At 35.8% G+C, this 9,227-nt stretch overlaps 1 long non-coding RNA gene across 1 annotated transcript; it reads left to right on the top strand.

The window, feature by feature from the left end:
• Positions 1-561: 561 nt before the first annotated feature.
• Positions 562-3,443, top strand: LOC114567560 (uncharacterized). The gene is made up of 3 exons (XR_003694194.1): positions 562-619; positions 2,039-2,116; positions 2,693-3,443. It is a non-coding gene; the product is annotated as an uncharacterized LOC114567560 (long non-coding RNA).
• The last annotated feature ends 5,784 nt before the right edge of the window (positions 3,444-9,227 follow it).

Raw genomic sequence — 9,227 nt, 5'->3', positions numbered from 1 at the left:
ATACCCACTAAGAAAGCTCCAGGATTTCCATATGCCCACTTAAAAATGCGCAATGACACGCAACAACATACTTTGCATTATTATTTTGATATATTTTGAATTGTCATCTGTTTTTCTTCTTCGCATAGGCTAATTAAAGGAATTTCCACCGTAAATTGGTGCATAAAAGTGTGTCAGAATGCAGGAAATGAAGTCTTTGACACTAAAACGTTTCCTGACGGAGGGCACCCAGACCCCCCACTATGATATGGCACCCCATCCTGGGCTATACATATACAGTACAGTATACCCACTACAATACATTAGACTACACCACTGCTTAGAATTCCTCATGCACTGTAAAAACTGATTTTGGAGGGTAGTAAATACAACACATGCAAATTGTTTAAATTTTACTGCAAATATATTAGTCAGTAAGCATATATACAATAATGGGTAAATTCTACCTACATTACACATTTTATAACAGTAACATTTGCAGCCTAAACAAATATAATAAAATCTAGCCCAAAATGATAAGTCTGCAGTTCAAAGTGCACATACGTCAGTGCTGGTTCTTGGCCAAGATCTATCGTTTCACTGGCGGGACACTGGAGTCAAGCTGTTCGGTTTAGCTAAGGTAAGATTCCTTTTTAACAGGTTGCTGTGTGTAATAATCTTATTTAATGGTTGGTTTAGATTGTATATTTGGCTTGCTTCTCTAAGCTGTTAATAAGTTACTCAATGGCAGTCTGTCATTAAAAGTTAGCAAGCTACCGAGTGCCAGCTAGCTAGCTAATGCCAGAGTTGAAAGGCTAACGTTAGCTTCTAATGTTACTAAAACGTAGCAATGTGGAGATTGTTGGAAGAGATGTTAGTTACGTTACTTCAAACTAGCTAACGTTACCTTTCGTGGCATTTGACAGTGTCACAATGTAACGTTATTGCTTTCACGGCTGAACCATGTAGGCTCCAAATGTAAGCTAACTGTTAGGTGACATTACCTGTAATGTTAGCTAACGTTAGCTAGCTAAGTTATCCAGGTAGCCGGATAGATACAGTAAGGTTACCTAATAGTATTGATAAGCTCCGACATTACCTGCTTTTGAGAAAATATATTTTAGGCCAACCTTAGCTACATAAAGTTAGGCTTACTCAGCTTTTATCTTACCAAATACATTTGTTATTTAATATACAATACAATTGAGATAGCTGGGGGTGGATAAAAAAGGGTGAACTCAACCGTGAGGGCAGTGCAACAACCAGTCAATCTCTGTTACACGCAAACACTAACTACAATACACAGTAAATGAGATGTATGTATGTATATATATATATATATATATATATATATATATATATATATATATATATATATATATATATATATAAATAAGTGTAAAGAATTTGTAGAAATAAGTTAATCACTAAATGCATCTATTCACAGTCCCAATGTGTCGAGAGAGAAAAAGGGATGCAGTTGTGTAATGGCAAAATTACATTTAAGCACAATTCCTTATATTTTTATGTTTTATTTCTACTTTACTGCTCTCACAAATGCTGAAAGAGTTTCTCATTTTCCACATGTAGATTTTCATTCTAACTTTGTGAGACATGCAGTCTGGAACATTATGTGAGCCTGAACCGATAAAAGTACAAGGTCACCCTAAAACTATCTCATGTTTTCCCATGCCAGTTAAGATGTAACGGGGGGGTGAAAGTCATACAGGGAGGAGGAGGTGAGATGACTCCAAGATGTCTCTTGTATTTCTCTGATTGTCTTCACGTGTATCAGATTGCCTGTTAAAATTGTAGCGTCATACTAAGCCAAGTGCGTGTGTGTTGTCACTCTGAAGATGCATATAAGCCTAGTGTTCTTGTGCACTCATTTGAGAAACTGACTCCACACTGGGCTGCGGCCTTTTGTGAAATCATGTTGATCCTATTTGCAAATATATATGTTTTTAATAAAATACAAAAACCCAACTTGGTTTTAGTCTCAGTCTGTCTTATGTGTTTCAATTTACTAAACTCTCAAACTCTTTCCCCTGCTGCAAAGGAAAATTCCATAACAGTTGTTTGTCGCCTCATTGAGTACCTTGGGGAACATCAAGAAGATCTCATCCAAGATTGCTAGGTATGTTATTAAATGATCGATCAATTCAAGGTATCACATGGTTACACATAGCGTTGCCCTGATACAATGGTTTAATTTCCAATCACACACAAATATATATATATATATATATATATATATATATATATATATATATATATATATATATATATATTACATAGAAACTGCGGATACTTGGCACAGCCACCATTATGGGACAGACATGCCACCCCTTCTAATGTCAGTTTAGTTTGTAATGAGGCAGGAGGTCTATCCACAATTAAAATCATAATGTAACTTGGTTATATTAATAATGCAGGTTTTTAAACCAACATACTTAATGCAAACTTTCTCACATTACTGCTAATCAGTTACTAAAATAGGGTTTTAAAAACATTTGAGGTGAGAAATAGGCAATAAAGTCACAGTTTTAATTTGTCACTGAATTGTTTTGAAGTGCTGATTATTAAAAACAAACTCTACTTGGGTTGATTTGGCTTAACCAAGAAAACATGATCAATAAATGTATTGGGATAGTATCTTGTTATTGTCCTTAACTTAAAAGTGCATATTTTTGTTTCTTTTTTTAATATGGAGGATGAAAAGGAGGACAACATGGGCTAAACCATGAAGGTGCTTGTGATCCATAATCCTGCAGCCAAGGAGCATACAGCAGATGTGTTGATTGCGATGGAGGGAAACAAAGTGCTGAACGTGTGTGTTGAAACCGAACCAAGGCATGTGTGCTGTTGATGGGATTGATCTACGCTCTCAAACTTGAGTATTCCAAGAAGCTTGAGTATACTTAAAGTATTTCAGAAACTCTTTTGGTGCTTGACAGAGCAAAGCTGCTCAAGAAGGTCCAGAACATCAAAAGTAAGCTAATGATGAACTGTATGTCACCGTGTTCAGGCACAGACTGACTGTTTCCTGGGAACTTACTGTTGGTGCTGAAGAATGCTCACTGTACAATGCAGTCAGACAATTTCATCTCCCAAAGAGCAGTGCCACATTGAAATTCACTACATTCAAATAATGCATATCATCTCATGGATCAATGTTATTCAAAAGACACAAATTGGTTAAGCAAGGACTGAACTCAGTGTGTTTCTGACTGGTACTAGGCTGTCAATTCATTTAACCAAAGGGACACGGTGTTGAGATGTGGAAAATGCTGTTTTTTTGTTCAGGCACAGACTGACTGGTTATCTTCAACAATCCCATAAGGCTTTGCAAATATCTGCATATGTTCCTCAAACATATAAAAAAAATTAAGATGTTTATGTTTGGTATAACAAACTAACTGGAATCTACATATGAAGGGTTTAAGAAACTTGTTTCAGTTGAATATGCAGAGTGGAGAGGGTTCTTTTGTACCTCCTCCTGTCCTTTTTTTTTTTTTTTTTTAACATTTCATTGATTAAAAGAAATTCACATGATCAATTATCTCCTGTGTCTGACAATAATTTTTTTAAAGTAAAGTTTACCTTCCCTGAATAAGTAATGATTAATTACTCATATTGTTCAATTATTAATAACAATTATTAAGTATTAAGTGCTTACAATCAAGAGGTAATGTTACTTTTTATAAATAATCAGTTCATCAGTCAATTTCTTTTAATGTATTATAGCTGTTAAATGTAGATATGCTTCACTCAAAACATGTGGTGAAATCTACCCATACAGACTGAGTGCAAATTGTTACCTCACATTTATTGAGTAGATTCTATAGGTTGCTTTTTACAGTGTGGGGGCGACAGAAACTACTCACTATAGCTTTAAAACAATCATTTAGACTACCATGCCAACTGCACATGTTAGTCATTGACTAAGACCGGTCTTGTATAAAGTACATAGAAAGCAATACTTGAGTAAAAGTACAAGTAACTTATCAGAAAATGACTTTGGTAGAAGTTAAAGTCACCTTTTAGAATATTACTAGAGTAAAAGTCTTTAAACTTAAGTTTACTGAACTTAAGCATCAAAAATAATTTTCTCACATTAAATATACTTAATTATCGGAAGTAAAAGTAAAGAAAGACTTTGATTATGAACTTAATTAGGGCTTCCTTATAATGTTGCATAATATTCAGGGTTTCCACATCTTTTTAAATAGCAAACTCAAAGTCTGTCATCAACAAAGAGAAAAAAAGATGTGAGGAAGAATCTTTCACTCCAAGGTACAAAAAACGTTGTGGGAAGTAACAAGTAACGAAGACGTTTAGGGGAAATGTAGTGACACATATGTAAAAACGCTACTTAATTACAGTAATTAAGTATGTGTACTTTGCTACATTAGAACACTGACTGTAACAAACAGAGATAGGCTTCACGCTACAGAACTGCCTGTGGAATGCAATGCATGTTGTGGCCTTTAGCAGATGTGCTAAAGTCTGCCTCGTTTCTTTGATTGTGAACATGAGGCCTTGACAGAAACACTTGAAGATGGAATAACTCTGGAGAAATCTCCTCACTATTGAAGGCAAAACACTCCACAGGGAACCCTTGTCCTGTGCAAGGAAAGGGTAAGCTGCAAAAAACTGAAAACCATATACTTGTAGTGATGGGTGGGTGGATATTATTAAAGATCAAGGGCAGAAGGCTATAAATGGATTTATGATGCATGTGGTGTGGTAATTCTAATTAGGTACAGCATAATCCTTTTTAATTTGTTCAGAATTAATAAAAAAATTCCACATGTTGATTTTGTTAGCATCAAGTACAAAGACATAATCAGAAGAGTCACAGTCATTTTACTAAGATTGCTTGGTCTGTTTCTCTAGTTTGAGCTTAAAGCTGTCAAGCTTGAAGACACTCTAATTAATATTTATATATTAACAATGGGTCAGATGACTTTGTACATTGTGAAAGGTTCACTCGTAGTGATAAACCCACAGAGAATTATCACTGACTCTGCAGTTTACAGAACATTTTAGCGTCTTTCAGATCAATGTTTCGATTTTCCGCCCACAACTCTACGGTTTTGTTTCAGTCTCACACCATTCGTCAACCTTGTTTCCAGTTGGCAGTCTTTTCCTTAAGTTGCAGCTAATGCTAGCTAGCTGGCCTTGGTTGACAAGGTGCTTCCGAACGCTGAACGAGACATTTTTACCAAAATGTTCCAATCAACTTTGATGAGAAAAAACACACAGTGGGAGGGTCAAAGTTTACGACGACAACACGACAACACCCAAAAACAACTTTAGGGGCCTGTTTCACAAAACCAAGATAAGGGATTAAGCCGGGATTTCCTGGTTATCCTGGATGAATTTAGTCTTGACTCGGTTTCACGAAAGAAGAGGCACATAAATCACCATGGAGATTTATTCTGTGCAGCTAGCCTGCTCCTGACCAGGCTAACAGCCAGGATTTATTTAATCCTGGAACCTTTTCTGATCACCCAGCAGTGGTTTTACCCTTTTGTTATCAGCCTGGATTAAAATACAACAGGTGCATATTGCTGTTCATTTAAGTACTGTTATTATTTAAAGTTGTGACCATTATTTTTTGTCATTGTTACTGTTATATTGCTGTATGAAGACTGCTGTTCATATTGTTGTAAGAAGTTTGATGAATATATTATGGCAGTTGTTGAGATAATTAGAAAAGGCTGATAACATTTAAAATGAGTTTTAAATGAAGTCTGTTACTAAGGGCAATACATACAATGCTGTACATTTCTATAGTTCCCCAATGCACCTTAAATTATTTTAGTTTATAATTTATTTTTTTATTCTTTAACAATAAGGATCATGTTTGTTCTGCTTCCATGTGCATTGCATTTGGCATTCTTAGCACACAATTTGTGTTTTATAGTTTCTATATATAGTTTCTAGATTTTACAGTGCAATTTCTTCAGTGTTTTTATTTTCTATGTCCATATATACAGTACCAGGGAGCAAGGCATATAATATGTAGAGAAGGAAACTCGTCCTCTAGAAAAAATAAAAAAACGCGAGAAAAAGCGTGACAGATAATAGCGGACAGACTGAATGATAGTCTAAAAATATACATTTATGAACTACTGCTCTTAAATGAAACCATTCAATGTATCACTTGTCATTTGCAAAAACGAACACCTGTACACTTTGCATTAAAAGCGAGTAGTGGAAGTTAATATGATTTAGGAAATTAATATTTTAGCCAGTGAGAGAGAGGGAGGAACAGAGTGAAAGAGATATTTACGCTTCATATTCTAGCGTTATACAAAATGGATCTTCATGGTAAATTTCCTGAGATAACATTATCTTCTGCTTACTTTTAAGGCAAAGAGTACAATTGTTAATTTGTGCAAATGATTAGTAGCCTAATCCTTGAATGGTAGGAGTATGACGGTTTCCATTCAGAGCAGAGGTCAGTTAATATATTTAGGCTGCTTACGCATTCAGTCGGTCCGTGATCGTCTGCTACGCTTTCTCTCGCTGTTTCATTACAGCGGCCGTGTTTTTTTCTTTTTATTCAAATAATGTGTTTCACGTCATCATACTTCCACAAGAAGCTGCTGCTCACTCTGTTTAAGTAGCCTATGTACAATGCGTATTCTCCATTTTGGCATCAGTAAATATGTGATCGACCTCGCGGTCTTTTGAGGAAATCCGTGGACGCGCATCTATTTGAATTACTTCAGCCTGGCTCGGCCTAGTCTCTCCTCCTCAGCCTGGCTCGGCCTTCGTGAAACGCACCAAGCCAGGATGCACAGATTAGACTAGGTCAAGCCTCGCTTTATCAGTTATCCTGGATTTATATATTCTGCTTTTGTGAAACAGGCCCCAGGTCTATTTTAATGTAGGCTACACAGTGCCATGGTTAGCAAGCCTGCCCTGATTGACAGATTGGCGTGTAGCCACGCCCCTAAAGCATCTTCTGCTTTATGGTCTGTTTCAAAATAAATGGGACCATAGTTTACAAAATGAACATATCTTGAAGAAGACTGGAAACTAGCGATTAAGACCACACACTTGTTATAAAAATGTAGCCTGGATGCCAGCCGAACTTAGCCCCGCCCACAACATTTGAGGTCAGGAAGTTCGGTCTGGACTTGATCCATTATGGAGCAACTTTGCTCCATAATGAAATTATACTATTAGGTGATTTCAATAAAAATTGACTTGATAAATGTGCTAAAGATAAGAATAGTTTTGGAAATCTGATTCTAACCCAGTTAATAAGTGAACCTACTCGTGTTACACAAACGTGTCAGTCTCTGCTTGACTGGATACTAGTCTCTCATCCAAACAGATTCCTAAAATCAGGAATTATGTCTGATTGTTTTAGTGATCATGCAATTGTGTACTGTATATGGAAAATCAAACTGCCTAAATTACCTCCTAAACTAATTACTATTAGATCAATTTATTAATTATATAATTTCAATTAACTGGGATAGGTATCAGTTAATTCCAAATGTCCAAGATGCGTTGGATTTTTTTACATTCTGAACTGAATACAGTTATTGACAAACATGCTCCTCTGAAAACTATTAAAGTAAGTAAAGGCAGGCACCTTTCCTGGATAAGTGCTGACTTAATTAGACTTTTCAGGCAGAGAGATGCTGCTTGGGCCACATTTCATAAGTCTAAGAACACTGCTGATTGGGATGAATACAGGAGGTTACGAAATTTAAGCAAAACTATGACGAGAAATGCTAAATCTAACAATAGTTAGATTTAGCATTTAGCACACAAAGAATCTCTTATTGAAGATTTCAAAAATCCTAAACAATTCTGATCTAAGATTAAAACAATAACTAATGTGTCTGACAAATCTGTACCTAAGCAAAATAAAGTTAATAATGAAATCTTACAAAAACCACTTTTAATGGCCCAAGCCTTTAATAAGCACTTCTCATCAGTCTCTCTCTATAGTGCCTGAATCATCTATTTGTGGTACTTTACAACTTAATAATATACTGTCTATTAACAGCTAATTTTCTTTTAGGACTATTACACCTGTTGAGGTAGAGAATGCTATTAATTATCTCAAAATGATTAATGGTCCTGGGCTGGATGGTATCGAAGCCAGATTTTTTAAAATGATCAGCTCATGTACTTATGTATCCTTTATGTGATCTCTTCAATATGTCTTTGTCTACCTATGAATTACCCAGCATCTGGAAATAAAGGAGGCAATGTACTAGATCTGAACAACTATAGACCAATTTCTATCATTTGTTATTTGTTGTCGTTAAAGTGTTTGAAAAATTAATTAATAATCAACTGTCATGCTATCTTAATGAAAACAATATCCTGTCAGCTTCTCAGTCCGGCTTTCATTCAAATCACTCTACAATTACGGCATTGCTAAAACTAACCAACGATATTCTCACTGCTTCAAACATTTCTAAACTAACTGGTGCTATTTTCCAACACAGTCTCACTCCCTACTCGTCAAATGTATGACGAATGGTCAAGAACCCTGGCATCAAGTTTCAACGAAAGAGGTGTACCCTTGACGTTATTTTTCGACGAGGGGGTCCGTCAGATAGACATTCATGTTAATCCCTCACCGTCAAATACCAACGAAAGAAAAAACAAAATCTGTGACAGTTATTATTGGTATTTTTAGCCCAATAACCGCTGTTTTAATCAACATTATTCACGAGATATCATCATGGTTTATATGTATTTCTTTTAATGTTATTATTTCGGTCTATTTTGGCCAGGGAAGCTGGGTTGCTTTTTTGTTTATTTATATTTTTTAAACTATAACGCTACATCTATCAACATTTATTTAGATGTTATCATGGTATTAATTTCTTTATTTTAATAATATTATTTCGGTCGTATTACCGGTGAAATATTACAGTATATGCTGTAATACAGAACATAACGATATGACCCATAGACATTATATAATGGACCAATAGACCCCGTTGCTCTGGACGGGGACCAGTGAAGGCTATTGGAAGCACTTTTCCGGTGATGGCCAGCTTTACTGAGCAGCCTCCAACTGAGAGAATGTGACGTGAGCAACGTGTCTGAAAGTGTGAAGTCTTCTGGTAGCTGTGCCAAGAGAAATCTCAATCATTCCCAATCTTACAGATACGGAGACTGTAGGTGTATGTAAGGAGATAACATGGGCACAGGCTAATTATTGCTAACTAGCATGCTAGTTAACATTAGTAATTAAACCT

This window comes from Perca flavescens, chromosome 14 (assembly GCF_004354835.1).
Source record: "Perca flavescens isolate YP-PL-M2 chromosome 14, PFLA_1.0, whole genome shotgun sequence".
Lineage (NCBI taxonomy): Eukaryota > Metazoa > Chordata > Actinopteri > Perciformes > Percidae > Perca > Perca flavescens.
Note: the sequence above shows the minus strand (reverse complement) of the source record. Positions and strands in the feature narration are given on the sequence as shown.